Genomic DNA, 18921 nt, shown 5'->3' with positions numbered 1-18921 from the left:
TTATAAAGCAACATGTGACTGCATGGGCTGATCAGATTGGCTGCAGATGGCCTGCAAACGGAAACTGTGGCTGCACTGATGTCATGGTACTAGATTAATAATCTCATCAACAAAGCTGCAATTCAGAACTAGTGCCACATCAGTTATTTCAAATTTAAAGCGTCATTTAAGTTAAGTCATATGGGTGCCTTATTAAGGATAACAATTCATATCCTGAGACAACACTGTGGTTAATACAAGAAACTAGATATTTCAGATAGGGCTAATTTTCCATGAGTTGAGTCCTGTACTTCACTTATCAATCTGTGGGTCTCAGGTGAAGCAGAGGAAATTTCCATTTCATCCAAAAATGCTTTTATGCCCAACTCACAACAAACCTAGCAGTTCCTAATGGATTTTGCTTATCTTCATATCACCTTTATTTGGTGGTGTCTAGCAATACACACTAAACATAATGGGAAATTCCACAAGACTTTGAGAACTATGGCTAAAGATCTGGTATAACAGTAATTAAAACAACCCTGCATCACTTAAATGACATATAGAGTTTTTTTGCTCTGCACTCTATTGTATAAACCAGCTTTAAAGTATGGGCTCATCATCTGTTCCATAATGTTTCTGTGATGTCAGGTTCCACTGCAGTCATTTCTTGGGCAGATTTTCCACCTCTGGTAGATGGAGGACAGAGTGTGGCCTATTGCTAGACTAAGGACTATTCAAGATGTAAGTTCTAAAGTCATACATATTTACACCATGAGAATTAGAACAGTATCACAAACAACCATGCCTCCTTAGGAGGTTACATAATTGCATATGTTCATTTTTATTTGTACTAAAGTGATAAAAATCTGTCAAGTCTTTTTCTATAACACAATAAATGTGTGAATGCAACCTGAATATCTAGCAAACAGAGCCTTTCTAGAGGAGGTTGTTGTTGTAGGCAGGCCAGAATAAAAGCTTTAATTTAGAATTAATGAGCTCAGTTTGTGCCAATACCCTTTCAGGAAATGTAAAGTTTAATTACACGGTGTCAGTCCCTAGCAGCTTGGATTTCCTTAGGTTTTCTGATGCACTCTGTGCTATGTCCTCTTTGCTGGTCACCAGGGACCAGGCATCTTAATCACACGTCCATTTCAAAATTAAAAATTTTCCCTTTCTGTTTGCAATAATAAGGAACAATGAGTCTCTATTGTCTTGCAAATGGCCAAAGGTACTGCAAAGTGGAATTAAAATTCATTTTATTCTAGTTCTCCAAATATGCTCTTCTGGATGTGCCAGCACCTCAAACCACATGTTGATGAGCAAGGGAGGTGCTGGACATGAGAGATCACCCCAAAACACTCAAAGAAAACAGTGGTTGAGCATCTTCACCCCCAGGCATCATTTGCAACACCAGTAATGAGAGAATGTCTTTCGTTTTCCATATTGAAGCTCCATACAAAAAAAGCCTCATGATCCTAAATACTTTGGGCAGCATAGACATATTGCTGATGGGAAAATGGATGGAGTGAAAGACAATTATTCAGTTATTCCAGAAAGACCATAATTTATTTGACCAGGTTCATCTTTCAATAGAAAGACATTTGGAAATCTGAAAATCAGACTTTGTTATTCTTACACACCTTTTTTTTTTTTAGATAATGTATTTTCAATATTTTTTCTATTCAGAAATAACTGTTCCAACAGTACTGTATGCATTCAGCTTGAATTGTTGTACACCAATATTTTATCTTCAGGTTTTTTTCTGTTTTAACCTACCTGACTCTATAAAATGGGGAGGGAGGGAGGGAGACAGGGAAGGAGAATGTGCACCTTTAAACAGCAGAGTTTTACTTCTTCAAACACCTTTCATAGCTGGATGAAGTGAAACTGGTAAACCAATGTGAGAAATTAATTTAGTGTCAATTGCCAGGCAACAGTCAATCAAAATAACTTTTACTGCTCCAATATTTATGCATGTGACTGCAGGTTCTATTGTAATAGAAGATGGTGTTTCTGACAAAACATGGAATATGACAAATTTGTAAAATTCATTCATTAGCCAAAGTAGGCACATACAAGTAGCCATAGGCTAATTCAGTTTTCCTCATATCTAGCCAATTTATGAAGTGTAAAAGTCTATTTTAATAATTTAATTTAAACTGCTTGCTTTCTGTACAACTTCTCTTTTAAACTATCCAGGTTAATGTTAGACTTTGGTTAAAGGGTTACATATCTGAGACAGAAACCTTCCATCTTTTCTCCCTATTTTATAGCCAATTCTCTATTTTATATCCAGATGCAACTTTTATGGTTCCAGCTCTTCAAAGAACCCCAGTTCAAAGTTTGATTTTACAGGCAGATTTTTTGGCTCACAAATAGATGCAACATCAGTTTGGAGGCTCATTAGTAACCACAGGCTCAGTTCTTGGAAGTCTGACTGGGTAAAAAAATGGCCTAAATATGTAAAATGGGCACCTGCATGTCTAGGATATAATAAGTTCATTTTTCTTCAGCTGTCAGGACAAGCTGGTACCTGCAGCAGTGTTACATACTTGATTTTTCATGATTCCCTAGAAATATTAGATCGTTTTATTAATTTAGAAAAAAAAAAGAGAGAGAGGAGATTGCATGCCATGTGGGTCTAGTACTTATTTTGCAGTTTTCAGCTCTTCTGCTACAAGAGCCAAAATATTTGCATTCTGGTTTCATTTAATTTTTTAATGATGCAGTCTGACACTCTCACACCCCATGGCTGACGGTACTACAAGACCATCAGCAAACCCCCAGTACTTGGTGGCACAGTTGCAGCTACACTGACTACATCTCTCAACAAGGAAATATATTTGCACAATTTGGGAATGTTAATTTTCTGAAAATGATCCCCTTTACAGTTGCAGTGCATCAGATGCCTAATTAAGATTGGAACCTCTGTGTCCTATGTTTCAAATTCAGCAATAATAGTTTACAAACATGAGATATTAAACTGACAAAAGCTACAGCACACTACTCCAAGGAGTGGAAGCTGAGCAAATGAAAATTTTTCAGGAAGCTTCTCTGCATGTCAACTACAGAAAGTTCTTCTAGTTTGGTATTTGCCTGGTTTCTTCCCGGAAATAAACTTTCTGTAAAGCTATAGCAGCTTAATTCCACAGCAACTGGTAATAGTTGCACCTGGCATCTACAGTGTTTACGTAGTTTTGAAAGTTCCGATTTAAAAAATGGCACCTTTGTTAAAAGTTTAAAAGTCTGTGGTGCCTAACTAGTGGTACCTAAAGGTTAATTTGCTGTACCATGTAAATCTATCCATGTATCTTCTGTTTCCATTAATTCATGACTTTAGTCTTCACAAACCATGCAAGGAAAGGGCCACTGCAAGGTGTTCCTTTAACAGTGATACTTCAGCCACATCCAAAATCCTGCAGAGAAGGTGAACATAATGAATGGGGAAGCAAGGAATAGCAAGCAACCAGGGTCAGGGTGAACAGAAACATCTGGGACTGATCCAGGACCAATTCAAGAAGCATTGATGCTTGACAACTTCCTCAGCAAGAAGTTTGATGAAAATCTGACACAGCATGAAGTTTTTATCACTTACAGGTATTTGAATTTTCTAGGGCACTAGAAAAAAATTACTGTTTTTACCTTGTGCCTTGTGTGCCTTGAATTTTATTTCTTTACTGGCTACCTTGCCAAAAATGTCTAGTTTATTTCAGGATTTTTCTCACATTGGCCTTTGGTGCCATCTTGTCTCCTTGACTTGACACTTGGTGAGGAGTTTTTATCAGAGTCATTAAGACTGAGGCTGTTACTTCTTAGTTTCTGTCAGGTTTTTAAGTTTTTTAATTTATTAAATGCCATCTATGCTCAGACAAAGGACGCATAGCCTCATACTAGGTACTGTGAAGAAAATTAATTCCATCCCAGGCAAAACCAGAATAGAAGTTCATCCAGATCACAGGGACCAAGAGAATTGGTGTTGCTTACTCTGGAGAAGAGAAGGCTCTAATGTGACCTTTTTGTGGTCTGTCAGCACCTAAAGGGGGTTACAAGAAAGCTGGAGAGGGACTTCTTACAAAGATGTGTAGTGACAATGCAAGGGGGAATGACTTCAAACTGAAAAAGAGTAGGTTTAGATTAGCTCTTAGGAAGAAATTCTTTACTGTGAGGAATGTGAGGCACTGGCAAAGGTTGCCCAGAGAAGCTGTGAACGTCCATCCCTAAAAGTGTTCAAAACCGGGTTGGATGAGGCTCTGTGCAACCTAATCCTTTTGAAGATGTCCCTGCACATGGTGGGGGGATTAGAACAAGATGGTCTTTAAGGTCCCTTCCAACCCAAAGCATTCTATGTTTCTATGATTCTATGATTCTGTGTTCCATACCATGTGACATCCTGCTCAGCAATGAACTAGGGAGGACATTAGTGGTGGTGGGGGGGGGGTCACTGCTCAGTGACTTTCCCTGCATCGGCTGGTTGGTGGTGAGAAATTGTTTTCATTTCCACCACTTGTTTTTTAACTTTTATTTCACTCAGTAATTTTCTCTTTCTTTACAAACTATTGTTGTTATTGTTGATTTGGAGGCATAAATGAGTTAGGAAAATAGAGGCAATGAGGGGCAATAAAGCAGAAAAATGCAACATTGTGGGGTTTTTAACCTTTGTTAATAGTAATGTCAGACTGTTTGCTGGGTATACGCTCACACATGGAGAAATTGTTGTGTTACATTTTTTCATGTGCACACACTAAGAATTAATGCTAGAGTCTGATCAAAATTTTTATTTTGCACCAATGGTTCTGGGTAACTGCCCAAAAGCTATCTGCCATTATGTCTCAGCTTGTCTTTTCAACTTCACTCTATCAGAAAAGATTCACTGCCTGGGAAAGGTGGCAAAATTGAGACACCCTCAACATATAGTCATGGTGGAACAGAAAGAGGAGGAATTCTGCCAGCAGCCTTGCTGATGAAATTGGGAAAGGAGCCAAGCTGAGGGGAAAGGGAGCCAGTCTCTAGAAACGGTTACCCCAAATGGATTATAAAATCTCTTTATTTCAGGTAGTTCAGATAGTAACAAATCAAGCCAGCAGAAAGCCTTCAGGGAAAGTGATGAGTGGGGTTGCCTGAGATTAATGAAAACTACACAAATAGAGCAAATTGGCAGAAATAGGGGTAAGAGTCTGCCCTTTCATAGGTGTCATAGTTATTAACATTAAGAATCTGACATTACAGCAGATGCCTTTGATGTTCTAAGGTCTCCAAGGCCAAGAATAATGCTTCCTCCTTCTGTGTCCATCTCTATCCAAGTGCAGACATTAGACTAATGGAAAAAAGTGAAATGCTCTGTCCAAAAGAGGCTTATAATCAAAACACTCAAAAAGATATAGTGATTGGAAATATTGCAAACTCTATGACCAGCATAATAAAACAAGATGAATGTTTATCATGTTCACTAGACCTACTTCTCTATCTACCCATTTTATATGCCTCAGTGATTATTAACCTGGCTGTATGTATACATATAAATGGCAATCATTTTAGGGTTTCCATCTCAATAAACTCACATGCATTGCTTGTCTGGGTCACCCTCCATCTTTACTCCCTAAGCTGCAGTCTGGTGTGGGAATGCAGAGCAGTATACGTGGAAACACCATGTCTTGGGGCAGCTGGGGGCTTGCAATGTTGTGGCAAATCCTCTCTGCTGGAGCTCACATTCTCTGCTTATTCAAGGGAAATACAAGCCCCAGGCAGTGCTTTGCGTTCCTGGCAAGTGGAGACAAGGGCTGCAGCCACACAGCCTTAGCCCACTTATGCAGTTGAAGAGGACATAACTCCTATCTCCTGGTAAAGCCAGCACATGGGAATGGGCCCAACCTGCCACACAAAGCAGCAGTTCACAACTCCTGTGAAGCCTCACCTGAGCTTTGATAACACAGCCCCCCACGACTCAAAATGCAGACTCACCACTGATTGAACTCTTTAAGGAAAGTCAGATCTAAAATGGGATGTAATCACTTAGTGGATGACAAAGTTTAATATCCACCCTTGTGGTCTTTAAAATGCAGAGGCAGCTGCCAGCCCTGAGGTGTCCAGCTCTGCAGTGCCTCAGCTCCTGGCAGCAGCAGTGCTCCAGCTGCCTCAGCTCTGCCTCCTGGCATGCTCATGGATGCTCCTGTGTTGACAAGACTGAGCAGTTTAGTACCCAATTAATACTCATTTTTCTTCCCCCAAACAGTTCCTTTTCTCACTTTTCCACTTACTGCTGTCTTCTGCCCGCCCCTCCTGCTGTAGGGGCAGTGAGCAAGTGGCTGTGTGGTGTTTGGTTGCTGGCTGAGGCTGAACCAAGACATCCATGTGGCTTTATGAAGAAGAGAAAAAGCACAGGATCTCATGTCTCCCATTCCTGGCCTGCTGCAATAACCAACATGCTACAAACGCGCATGGCCAAAGGGTTCCTGTTTCCTAAACATAAATCCTGAACTGCATGATGAAGGGTGAAAGCTTCATCACAGCTTTTATGAGCCTTATACCTCAGGTCAAGAATCCCATGGATCTGGGGATTGCTGTGGAAGTACAGCTAAGAATCAAGCTTGAGATTGAGAGGTACAAGGTCTCTAATATCTATAAAATATCCTTTGTGGTTTTATAAGTGCTGTTTCTTTTCTTTTTTATATATTGCCTCTCTGTGTTTATGCATCACAAGTAAACTTTGAATAGAAATGAAATAGCTTCAATTTGCATTTCTGTAAAGCCAAGTTTGATTTAAGTGATACAAAAAACATAAGTACAACTGGATGCACATTGATCCTCTGCTCTGAAAGCAATAAAAGTATTTGTGATGTAATCTACCATCTAATAAAGAAATTAAGGGGGACAATAAAAATTTTAAAATGTTAACAGAGAGAAATTAATTTCAAAATATCTCTGGAGTATGAATAAATCTGTAAGGGATAATCTTGCAATGGAGATTCATAAAAGGATACTCTTATTAAGTAAATAACAGGAAATCAGAACAAGTACATATGTTAAATGGATGGGACTATGAGCAAGAACATGTGTTGAGGTGATTAAAGAAAAAATACAGAATATAGGAAATAACAAGATGATTTTTTTTAAAATTACATGGGAAAGAAATACAACATTTCAAATTCACAAGGGAAACAAGAAGGGATTGTAACTCTTCTTATGACTCTTTGAGCAAACTTGCATCAGCAATACAAAATTATCCCAGGCAGATGACATATTTAAGAGGGGAAATCATTGTGCCATGCATTTGTGCAGATGGCACCAAAAATCATAGACTGAAAAACCATGTCTCAGATTTGTATATGCTCATTGTCCACAGAATAGATACACACGGTGTATCTGCTTCCAAGAACTGAAGTAAAGATAGACTGAATTCTAGAACTGTGAGAGCCCTGCAGGGCCCCCTGAGCTATTGGTGGGTGTGTTACTGTTATACAAGGGAGACACTGAAAATACAAAATCAACAACAATGCTTCCCAAGTATTCAAAGGTCATGAGGAAAACATGTCCCTAAATAAAAGCCTGTTGGTTTCAGAGTCGTGAGGTTCTTAAAAATATATATACACCCTTCTTTTCTGATTTCTGAACACTGAAGGTTTCATACAATTTTTTTTCTTCCAGCTTTTCTCATCAAACAAAATCTGGAATATCTTTTTTCTGAAAAAGGCAGTGAAAATTCCCACAGACCCATATGATTCAAGAAACTGGAGGCACAGCAAAAACATTGCTACTAACTTGTGTTAATCAGTATCTTTCAGTGACAGTCCAAATTCAACTGTCATTTCTGAAAGTGTTGGCTTTAGTACAACATACAGTAATACACATATATATAAAAATTTTACACTAATAATACTCTGTATACATGTAGTATGGACTTGTGGTATTATCTATATAGCTTGCTTAGCACAAATATAGCCAATTTGTATGCAACTGTGGTTGTAGGGATGCTAAATATGCTAGGAGAAAGCTCTTGCCAGAAAACCTGTTCTGGCCCTAACTTTCCATAGGCCGCAGCTTCTTTCACGGCTCTGGGATCCTCCAGGGCCTCCACCCTGCACATCCATGGGCTGCAGAGGCACAGCTGCCTCACCATGGTCTGCACCAGGGGCTGCCAGGGAATCTGGGCTCTGGTGCCTGGAGCACCTCCTGCCCCTTCCTCTGCACTCACCTTGGTGTCTGCAGTTACTTCTCTCACATATTCTCACTCCTCTCTCCCAGCTGCTGTGCAGCATTTTATCCCTTTCCTCAAATATCTTATTACAGAGGCATCACCAACATCATAGATGGGTCCAGTTTTGGCCAGTGGTGTGTCCACCTTGAAGCCAACTGGAACTGTGTGTATGTGTGTGACTTGGGGGCAGCTTGTGGTGCCTTCTCACAAAGGAGGGTCCCCTCAAACAGACCTATAAAATCACAAAACTAGGACAGATCCAGGAAAGCAGATGGCTCAGTGGAAGGTAGTGTTTTACATCATAACTTGCTGATTAAAATATCTTCATAAAATGTAGAAAAGGGCAGTTCATTGTAGTCTCTTGGTAAGTACCAATCTTAGCATGCTACAGAAAGAGTGATTCTTCCCTATTTCTTGGTGACTGTTATACAAAAGCTATAGGGTGAAGATCAATGAAAACCACCCTCTTAGATTAAGTCTCAAGTGAATCTTTCTTTCCTAGGTAAGGAAAATAGAAATACCGAGGGGAAAGATTCAGCAGCTGAGCTGCTGAAGTGTACCCATCATTCAGCACATGAACCAATTCTGTAAGAATTACCCAGTAAGGCATTTAAATATCCATTTCCCAGAGGCCATGCTTCAAACCAACAGCTGAATTGCTTTTTCACACCTTTTCTTGTGCCCATTTTTTGCAGTGACATACATGCACCAGTGAATGACTGGCCTCAAAGAAATCTTCACTAAAACCTGAGGTGGTCTGGCAGCCGCAGAAATCATTGCCATTGATTGAGTCATTAGGCTGTCTAAGATTTCAGTCATTAATAAGAAATCTTCTCATTTTCTTGTAACAATGACAACAAAAACAAGCTCTAACAATGCAAGAATCTTAGGGCAGGAAGGCTGTAAAAGAGTCAAAGAAGAGACTTCATGTGCATTCAGAGACCAGAAAAACTAGAGGGAGTAGAATCTACTGAAGAACCACAAGCAACTTTAGGTGTTCTTGAGATAAGAATAGTTAGTAGCTTAGGCAATATCAAGAACTTGCACTTTTCTTGCTCTCCATCTGTTGTATTTTTGATAGTTAGTGAGAGTAGGGCACTGGATCCTTAGTCTGAGTCCATAAGATGGACCTTCTTATGTTATGCAGTAAGTGAATTGAAGACAGCTGAAATCTTTTGGTGTTGGGGATAAAACAAGCCTTCAACCAATAGGAATCCAGGGTAATTAGTCAACACCTTTTTGGCCTTCAGAGATAATGCAGTACTGTGTGTTAGGAAAATTGTTCTCCACTAACCCTTTGGAGCAATTTGACAATCTGAGTATTTATACTGTAATTCTTAGCATGACGTAAAATGCTCCTATGCATAACATGTTGTAGTGGGGTGACACCAGCTGACTGCCAGATGCTCACCAAGCCACTCTATCACTCCCCTTCTCAACTGCATGGGGTAGAGGAGAAAATATGATAGAAAAGCTCAGTGATCAAGATAAGGACAGAGGCATCACCCAGAAGTTACTGTCATAGGCAAAACAGATTTGACTCGGCAAGTTAATTAAATTTATTGCCAGTTAATATCAAAGTATGATAGTGAGAAGTTAGAACAAATCTTAAAACACTTTCTGCCCACCTTCTCTGTTCTTCTCAGGCTCAACTTCACTTTAATTTTTTTTTTTACTTTCTCCTCTCAAGTAGTGCAGGAGGATGGGGAATGGGGTTTGCAGTCAGTTCCTAACACTTCATGTCTGCCACTCCCAACTCTTCCAAAGATGCCAATATCTACTCTGAGCTTGTTTCCTTTTCTGGCTTTGGACTGTGGAGAGCAAGAAAGACATCCCAAGAGAAGGATACTTTCTTTAGGTATCTGTCTTAGGAATCCAGGAACTGTCTCTGGATATGATTTGACACTGAATGTGGCAGAAACACACATGACCAGCACAAATACCTGGCTGACCTATAACAAAAATTTGGGTGAGATACATTATCAAGTGTTCTAGTAAGTCTGCCTACAACAAATAAAACTGAAACCCCGAAAAGTTTAATTGAAAAAAGGTAAGGAGTACGCCATAAATATGGAAAATTGATAACATGTCAAAATTATCTTTCTTCTATTAATCCTAAGTTTACAGTTACACCTGTGAGGAAATTTAAATTTTATATCTATATTTAATATTTTGAAAATGTCTTGGGTTTTGCCAGAAGCTATAGCTTTTCTGTGGCAAAGGAGTTTAGATTTCTCTTTTCTTGTCCATATATTCTTGGTTTCCTTTACTATTTGAAATGGTTGGTCTTCCTTGCATCTTCTTTGATGCCCTTTTACAAGACAAAGTGAGACATCAGTTTATGGTGGCTACTTTTTATTAGAAGTCAATTTTTTTTTCTTGTCTCTATCTTACCTTTGTCTATTTTATCTTTCATCAAAGACTGTAGCAGATAATGAAGATGATGTTTTCCTTTCCAACTGAGACCTTACCCAATTTCAGCCAATATTCATGCTGCAACAAATGGTCCCCTCCAGGTCATTTGGTAGAAGATGTACTGCCATTTCTAAATCATTATAAGCATGTTAATCTTTTCATATCTCATTCATGAAGTACATTTATTCAGCTACTTAATCTATAACACATTCTATCACCCAACAAATTGATATAAGTTTTGTCTTTGTTGCATTCCATTTTTCCCCATCTTTGTCTCAATGGTTGTTCCATTTGTGATCTGAATAGTTTTGACAGTTCATGGTTGACCCCATTACACTGATCTAATTGATGACCACTTGAATTTTGATGACAAAGCATCTGTATTAATCATGTAACACATCTGACTTCTTTTACCACATTAGCCCTCTGGGAAATCCTTTAGCAAATTATACCCACATGTTAAACTCCTCTGAACAACCAGTCCTGCTAAAACCTTAACCACCAAAGTTCATTTCTTTTCTTTAGAAATCAATCTCCTAATTTCTAGCAACTTAGCCTTTTTCCACCAGGTTATAATCAAATTATATATGAAAGTTTCATGCACAAAGAGCAGTCATTTTAGTACAGGCAAGTAGAATTAACACAGAAACTGTCAAATTATTTGAATTGTAAGTACATAACAGCAGCTTGCAAGCTTGAAAAGCTTCACTATTCTTTCTTTTTCCTATGTGCAGAAAATTACTTGGAATATTTAAGTCCATCCCTTCTTCAGAGCTTCTCTAGTGCTCAGAGTTCTGCCCAACAGGAAGTTCTAGAAATAGACTCATTAAGGAGAGATTGAGAAAGAATTGGGTTGTAACTAGTGAAAACTACCCATCTCACTCCCCCAGTCAGATGTTAAGTGAATTAGAAAGAAATGGTGAAAGTACTGATTTCTTTAGGGCAATTTTAAGAATTCAATTGCAATAGAATTTCAAAGCTCACAAATCTGCTAATCCTTCAAAGACCCAAAGGTTGCTATTGCCCAAACACAAGAGTATTACTCAGTAGGTGAACCAACAGCCTGGTTAGGTGGGATAAAATCTCTGTTATTATTTACCTTTACACAATGAAGGTAGCCCTAACAGATGTTAATCAAAAGTTACAGGTCTTGTCTCAACAGATTTGTGGTATATTTACTGACTGCACTCAAATATGAGGCCACAAAAGTGTGATAGCAGTAAGTTTACCCATCTACTTTATTGCTGGATTTTATTTCAAATTTAAGTGGCTTTAATACTTTTCACTCTGTATTACAGGTCTAATAATGGAGCTACTCCTACAGGAGCATTTGTAATAACAGGAATAATTCAGTGTGTTAAAATATTTTTTGAGATTTTGTAGTGGAATTTTTTTGTGGTTTCTGTGAATAGTTCTCTGAAATTATTTAGTTATATTATTCCACCGACCAGAATCATAAAAATTTCATTAAAATGTTAGATCAAGATATTTTCTGATAATGAAATATCTTGTATGTGTATGTGTTGTGCACAGTGAATCAGAAGATTACAAAATGTGTTTCAGGATGTACTTGTGCACCTAGGCAAGTGAACAATTTAACCTACTGCTGTAAAATACAGTGGTTTTCTCAATAAGTCATGCTGATGGAAAAACATCTCTATACACAACATACAAAAAAAGAAATGCTGACACTGTAAGTGATCTACCCCACTACCTTAAAATGCTGACTTTAACTCCCACTGTGCCTCAGAAGCAAGAAATAATGTGAGATTTTTGGAAAGACATTCTCATGACATTCATCACATTGATTACTTGAGGTTTTCCTTTCTGCCCTTGTTAAACTGTAAAGGATGCTGCCTCATTGTCTACCCTTGGCGATCGATCCACCCACATAGCTTGCAATATCTGGATCCCACCAGGTCACAGAATCATAAAATTATAGAACAATTTGAGTTGGAAGGAGCATTAAAGAAAATCTATGTTTAAATACCCTACCATGAGCAGGAAACCTCCCACTGGACCAGGTTATTCAGAGCCCCATCCAACCTATCCTTAAACATTTCCAGGGACAGGGAGTCCACACCTGCTCTGGTCAACAAAGAGCAACCTTACAAAGGAATCTCCTTAGATGACAGTGTAGCAAGTCTGTTTAGGGTGAAGTCTCAGAGAAATCTCTCTCAAATTTCCCTCCTGAGAAGCCATATTTTGGCATCCAAGAGAGATTTTTCTAGGATGCACAGCAGTGTTGAACTCAGTTACATTCACCACAGGTTTTGACTAGTGCAACATTTTCCCTTTCACAATGCGCTGAATATACTTCTCTCCTGTACTGCATTGCCTCTGAGCTGCAAGAGGAAGGGATGGAAACAGTGTAATTGCCTTGAGATCTGTCTGGGGTCTGTCACTGCCCCAAGAATCTTCCTGGGAGCATATTACATTTGAATTTTTGGGGATGATAAACCTTAACGAAAGAAACAAATTTCCTAGAAGAAGGATAGCAGATAGATCTAGATCTACAGATAAACCTTATGATACAGTCATTACTACCAGAAGAGACAGCCAAGGCTTGCCAAGAGGCCTCATCCCTAATGCCTTATATCCAACTTCATTTTAACACAAAAAACAAATCTTTACTGCCAGTCCCACGGGAAGATATGTGTCTAGTCCTTTTGCCTAATCATACATTACTTCATGGAAAAACAAATGCTCAATAGTTCTGCACTAGTGGACTTCCACCCTGTGTGCTGTCCACCTGATCATGGTATTTTTTTTGTGTATATTTATTCTTAACCAGGGTCATTAACACAAGTTTAGATGTTTTGGCCAATGTTAACAGAAGAAGGTGGGCTGCTGTTTTCCCTGTAGCACTCTTTTACTTTCCTTATCTTAGGCAGACAAACAAAAGAGGCTAGAGTGCAAGAAGCCATTTCAACCTAAAAAGCTTTAGACCATTAGTAATGCTGGAATTAAAAGATTAAAACATTTGTTTCAAGTGCTAAGTAGTCATGTTCTCTTATTAATGTCACACTCTACTAAGCATTATGCCATACTTTGTAATGCATGGATTCACCCCACACATCCTGTGCAGAAAAGTGCTTTGGGCTTGTGTTTAAATTTGAGTGCTTTTCTAAATCAGGATTCCGGTATTTATACTCTTAGACATTTATTTCCTCCTCCCATTCCCCCCAAACCCAGCTTTCAGTGCCCTCAAATGTGTTTACTTTGAAAACCATGCTTTCAAACTCAGTGATCTTATGAAAACCCAGAGTGGGCACTTAATCTAGAGATATCCCCAGATATCACATGCCCCAAGACTTCATTGAGTCAGGCCTACTGGGCCTTAAAGGGATTCTGCACTTGCAGTTCCTGCTGAGGCATTTCTAGCTGTGCTCCTGCAGAGGCATTTTTAACATCTGTCTGCATTGCCTGTGCTGCATAGCTGGGTCTGACAGACACTCAGAGACAGACATTTATCACTCCTGCATGACCCTACTCTGTTCTTGCTGCACTGTGGGGAAGAGCCTTATTTATCACATTAAAAATGCAAGGAACAATTAAAGAATCCCACTCTTAATGAGATGGTACTTCTCCCATCAATTTTAAGCAATGAATATTGCAAACTCCCTTTTCAAGAAGGTTAGACTCGTACTCACAACTCTCTGCTGTCAAGGATAGAAGCTCCCGCTGAAATGTGCTGAGCTCCTGACACTTTCAGGATCTGCTCTGAGCCTGAGTGTTGGGTGGCTGTCACATCTAATTAATGTCAATCCAGCCCAAGGATGCTACCTCTAAGTCACGGTCCTTGGCCAGACAGTGCTGTTCTAACTAGAATACACGGAGTGTAATTCACTGAACATACTAAATATAGGATGTGCCAATTTATGAAGGGGCAGGGAGAGCTAGACAGATTTCTATTTAAAAATGTCTATTTTTTTTTTCCTATGGAAATGAATGTATGTGAAATGATTTAAATGTGGGAGATCTTAGGAGGAAAAATTTGTGAAAGTACTATAGACCTTGGGGGAAGAAAACCTTCATCATGGGAGAATGCGTTCATCTCTGACCAAATATAAAATCAAAACAGGCACCAGAGAATACACAGCATTAATTGCTGCACTAATCAAGTGAGCCAGCAGTATGTAACAAGTCTTCACCGTTCATTCTAGAGGTAGCTACTGCAAGTGTTCAAGAGACTGAAGTAAAGCATCCTTCAACTTTGTAAACAAAAGGAGGATTGTGAAGCCATGGTGTTTCTCTGAGCACTGAATTGATCTAGCTGGACTGTGCATGGTTCTGCAGAATCAAAATAATGCAGGAAAAAGGTTCAGTCCTGAACCTCAGTGTTGAGGGAAAATGTAATTCCTACCAACTAAGCATATTAAATCCCTTTTTTAATCAAGTTGTATTCAAATTTGTAATTGCAACCTGTGTATAGGTTATATATATGTGTGTAAAATCTTTTACAGTCTTTCATCTTGGATAATATTGCAGAAAAGGAACAGAATATTATTAATAAATTTACTTCTTTTAATAATAACTTTCAAAAAATGAGTAGAACAGTAGAAATCTCTATGAAAGTTGTATGTCATTGCTTAAAGTATAAACAGAGATCTCAGACAGTACATGTCTAGGGAATTCTGAAGGGAATGACAACAGGAAAGTAATTGGCTGAACACTGTTCAAAGACAGTGTTTTCACTGTGTCAAAGTTTAGATTCCTACTCAGAATAATTTAGGTGGGAAGCGACCTTTGTATCCCTTTTAGTCCACCAATCTTCTCAAAGGTCTGACTTCAAACTTAGAGGAGGATTCTCAGGGTATTTACTGATCAAATTTCAAAAATCTTTAAGGATGACAATTCTACCACCTAACTTAAAAATTTTCCTTGCTGGAAATCTGGAAGCTGTGTTGCTTGCTGCTTGTCTTTGATTGTATACCTTGGAGAAGGGTCTGGTGCCATTTTCACTTCCTCCCTTAAGACCATTTAAGATACAATCAGGGTGTCATCTCCTGAATTATTCTGCAGAGATGCTGACACACCTTTGTGACCAGTTCAGGCAGCAAATTTAACTCAACTTTCCAGAAGCAAACTATGAACAAAAACAAAGATGTCATTGCAGGGAGATAGGATTTTAAAAGCAATAGTCTCTCTAGTCATGCAGAAAATGTATATCTCATCTTGATTCAAACATTCAGTGAAAACAATTAAGGATGGCTGTCACTGCTAAATGCAATGAAAAATGCCTTCAGTTTAGGCAGCATCACATAAAATGATAACTGTTAAATTGGTTAAAGTTAAATGTACTTTTACTGCCAGTATTCTCTGGCAATATGAGAATACATTCAATCCCAAACTTGTGGACCTCATTTCTACAGGAAAACTCCCTCAAGTGGAGGATGTCTGTAACTAAGATGGTGGTTTTCTTCTGCAAATTCATCACAGTAAAACAATTATTTTGCTCATATATTGAACTTGTTATAACCTGTGGACAGTAAAATCCAAGAAATTCTCACATTCCTTTTATACTGTGGGACCTAGAGCTGGATGCAACACTCCAAGTGGGGATCTCCCTAGAGCAGAGGAGAGGGAAAGAATCAACTCCTTTGACCTGCTGGTCTCCCTTCTTTTGATGCAGCCCAGGACAAAATTGGCTTTATGGGCTGCAAGAGCACATTGCTGGATCATGTTATTCTTTTGGTACACCAACAACCCCAAGTCTTTCTACCCAGGACTAATCTTGACGAGTCCTCTGCTCAGCCTGTATTTATGCTTAATTTGCTACATATGCATGGAATTTTGATTCGTGATATCTCCCATGCCTTCTACATGGTGTGCGTGTACATGTGTGAGTTTGGGTTGTTTTTTGAGGTTTTTTTTTCTCTCTTGTTTCTTTGTTTGGGATCTTATTTATTTGGCTTTGGGTATTGTTGTTTTTTATGTTTTTTTTCCTGGGAGAACATAATGCATGCCTTTTCTCCAAGACTACAGTCTTTTGTACTGAAGTCCTTTGGGTTTGAGTTCAACTTCCTATACCTTGGGCCAGTGAGCATTCCTGCATTCTGTGTTGGTAAAAAGGTTCACTAATGACAGGGCAAAGAGGGCTAGCAAGGAAATGTAACACCATAGGAGAAAAATGCATGAGGAGATAAGACCCACAAAACCTGGAGAGTTTTACAGCTCTTGTATAACACCCAGACAATTCTACTTGCAGATTAGCCACTGCTAATCCCTTCAGGCTTAGTGACTTCTAGGGACTTCAGACAGGTTAAATTGGTATTACTAACAGTTCAGAGCACACTACAACAGAGAGAAAAAATAGAGTGTTCCAAAATCTTCATTCATTTGATTCCAGAGCTGATATTAAGCATTTGTCAGATATTGCCAGTGAGGGCATAACATTTAGAAAGTATTTAGAATGTGTATGCACCATGTATGTGTACATACCTAAATATATATATATATATATATATATATATATATATATATATATATATATATATATATATATATATATATAGCTGGTTTATGCTTTGGGGTAATATCTAATGTATTCTTACAAAATTAGCTTTGGTATTCCTTCTTTCAACCTTGATTATAAGATTTTTCTTGTCAGCTTTTGCCCCTGCTGATTTTCTGTAGATCTCTATGCCTGGAAAAGCCAAACTTGATTTTCACACTAAGCTGTACCATGACTGTGGGATTTATTGAACCCTTATTGAGATATATTAATGGTGGTGTATTCTCGTGTAATAATGTGACTATTATTTATTTTTTGTCATTCTCATCTCTATAGATTTCTATAAAATATACTCATAAAACTCAAGCAGCAATCTGAAATTTCTATATTTCCCATTCCTTTTAAAGGTTACCTAGAAACATCTGCAGCACGATAACATTAAACTATCACACACCTAAGAATACTTGTTGTAAACTGCTCCATTGTGCCAATTAAATGCAATATGAGCTCTACACAGGGGAGCACTTTATTGCTTCATTATTGCTTTTATATAATTTTAAATCCTGTTCACTGCAGCAACAATCATCCAAGCAAATATTTAAAAAGCTAAATGGGGAAATGTAGAACAAGTTAATCCGCTACTGGAACACTTTAATGTGTGCAACTCCATATATGGCATATCTGTGTTCAGAGGGCAATAAAATATTTTCAAAGGCACAAAGAAAGTGGCATATTTGCCTTTTTAATACATGCAATTAGACATAATCTGAAGGGATCTTACTGGTACAGTGGACTGACTTAGATAGCAACATGTGCGGGTGTTGCACATATTGCATTGATAGTTTAGGAGAAGCAGAAATCTAGAAAGGTCCAATTCACAGCAACAAAAAGCATGGTTGTGTGGGCACACAAGGCATTATCTGTTGAAAAAAGAATTTTGCCAGCAACGTAATTCATCAACACTGCAGCAGGTTGAAAATTCCTGTCAACAATTGCCTTTGGTGCGATTAAGATTTGAGCAAAAGTAGATATGTTTTGAAGTTGTTTCCTTTACATGTCTCCAGCTGTCTGAGTTTGGAGAGTCAGAGCCCTTGAGCTGCTATTGAAAAGCCAGTGAGGTGGCACAGCTGATGTCTTTCTTGTGTGATTAATGACAAAACTGGAGGGCTTAAACAGCAGGTGCCTCAGAACTGTAAGGATGATGACAATCTAGTTTCATCAAAATGTTGTCTCTGCTCTTTTTGTAATTTTATTATAGGATTTTTTGTCAAAGCCTTTCAGCTTTCAGTCTGCATGGTCATAGAACCATAGAAGGGTTTAGGTTGGAAGGTACCTTAAAGAGCATCTTCTTCCAGCCCTCTGCCATGGGCAGGGACACCTTCCACTAGAGCAGATTACGTGGGGCCCCATCCAATCTGTCCCAGGGCTGAGACATCCACATCTTCTCTGGGGAACCTGTTCCAATGCCTTACCACCTTCACAGCCACCTTCACAGTAAATTTCTTCTTTATATCTAACCTAAACTTTCCTTCTTTCAGTTTGATCCCATTAGTCCTGTTTCTTATCACTACAGGTCCTGATTAAGTGTTTCTTTCCAGCTTCTGTATAGATCTATTAAATATCCTGTCATGCCCTAGTATAAACAGCAACCAAGGAAGACATAGTTTAATATGAAGCTGTAAAATGCTCAAATAACTCTTTCTGTTTCTGGAGTAATTTATGCATAAAGAGTTCTGCACTTTTAAACTAATTTTTTTGTTTAGGATTACACTATATCTACATCAGATGCTCCGATATGGTGTTTCCTCTGAATTGTCCTGTTCTGGATAAGTTTAGTCCATCTGACAAACCACAAATTGAAGAAATGACTGCCTGT

The sequence above is a fragment of the Motacilla alba genome, chromosome 1, assembly GCF_015832195.1.
Source record: "Motacilla alba alba isolate MOTALB_02 chromosome 1, Motacilla_alba_V1.0_pri, whole genome shotgun sequence".
In the NCBI taxonomy this organism is placed as follows: Eukaryota; Metazoa; Chordata; class Aves; order Passeriformes; family Motacillidae; genus Motacilla; species Motacilla alba.
Note: the sequence above shows the minus strand (reverse complement) of the source record.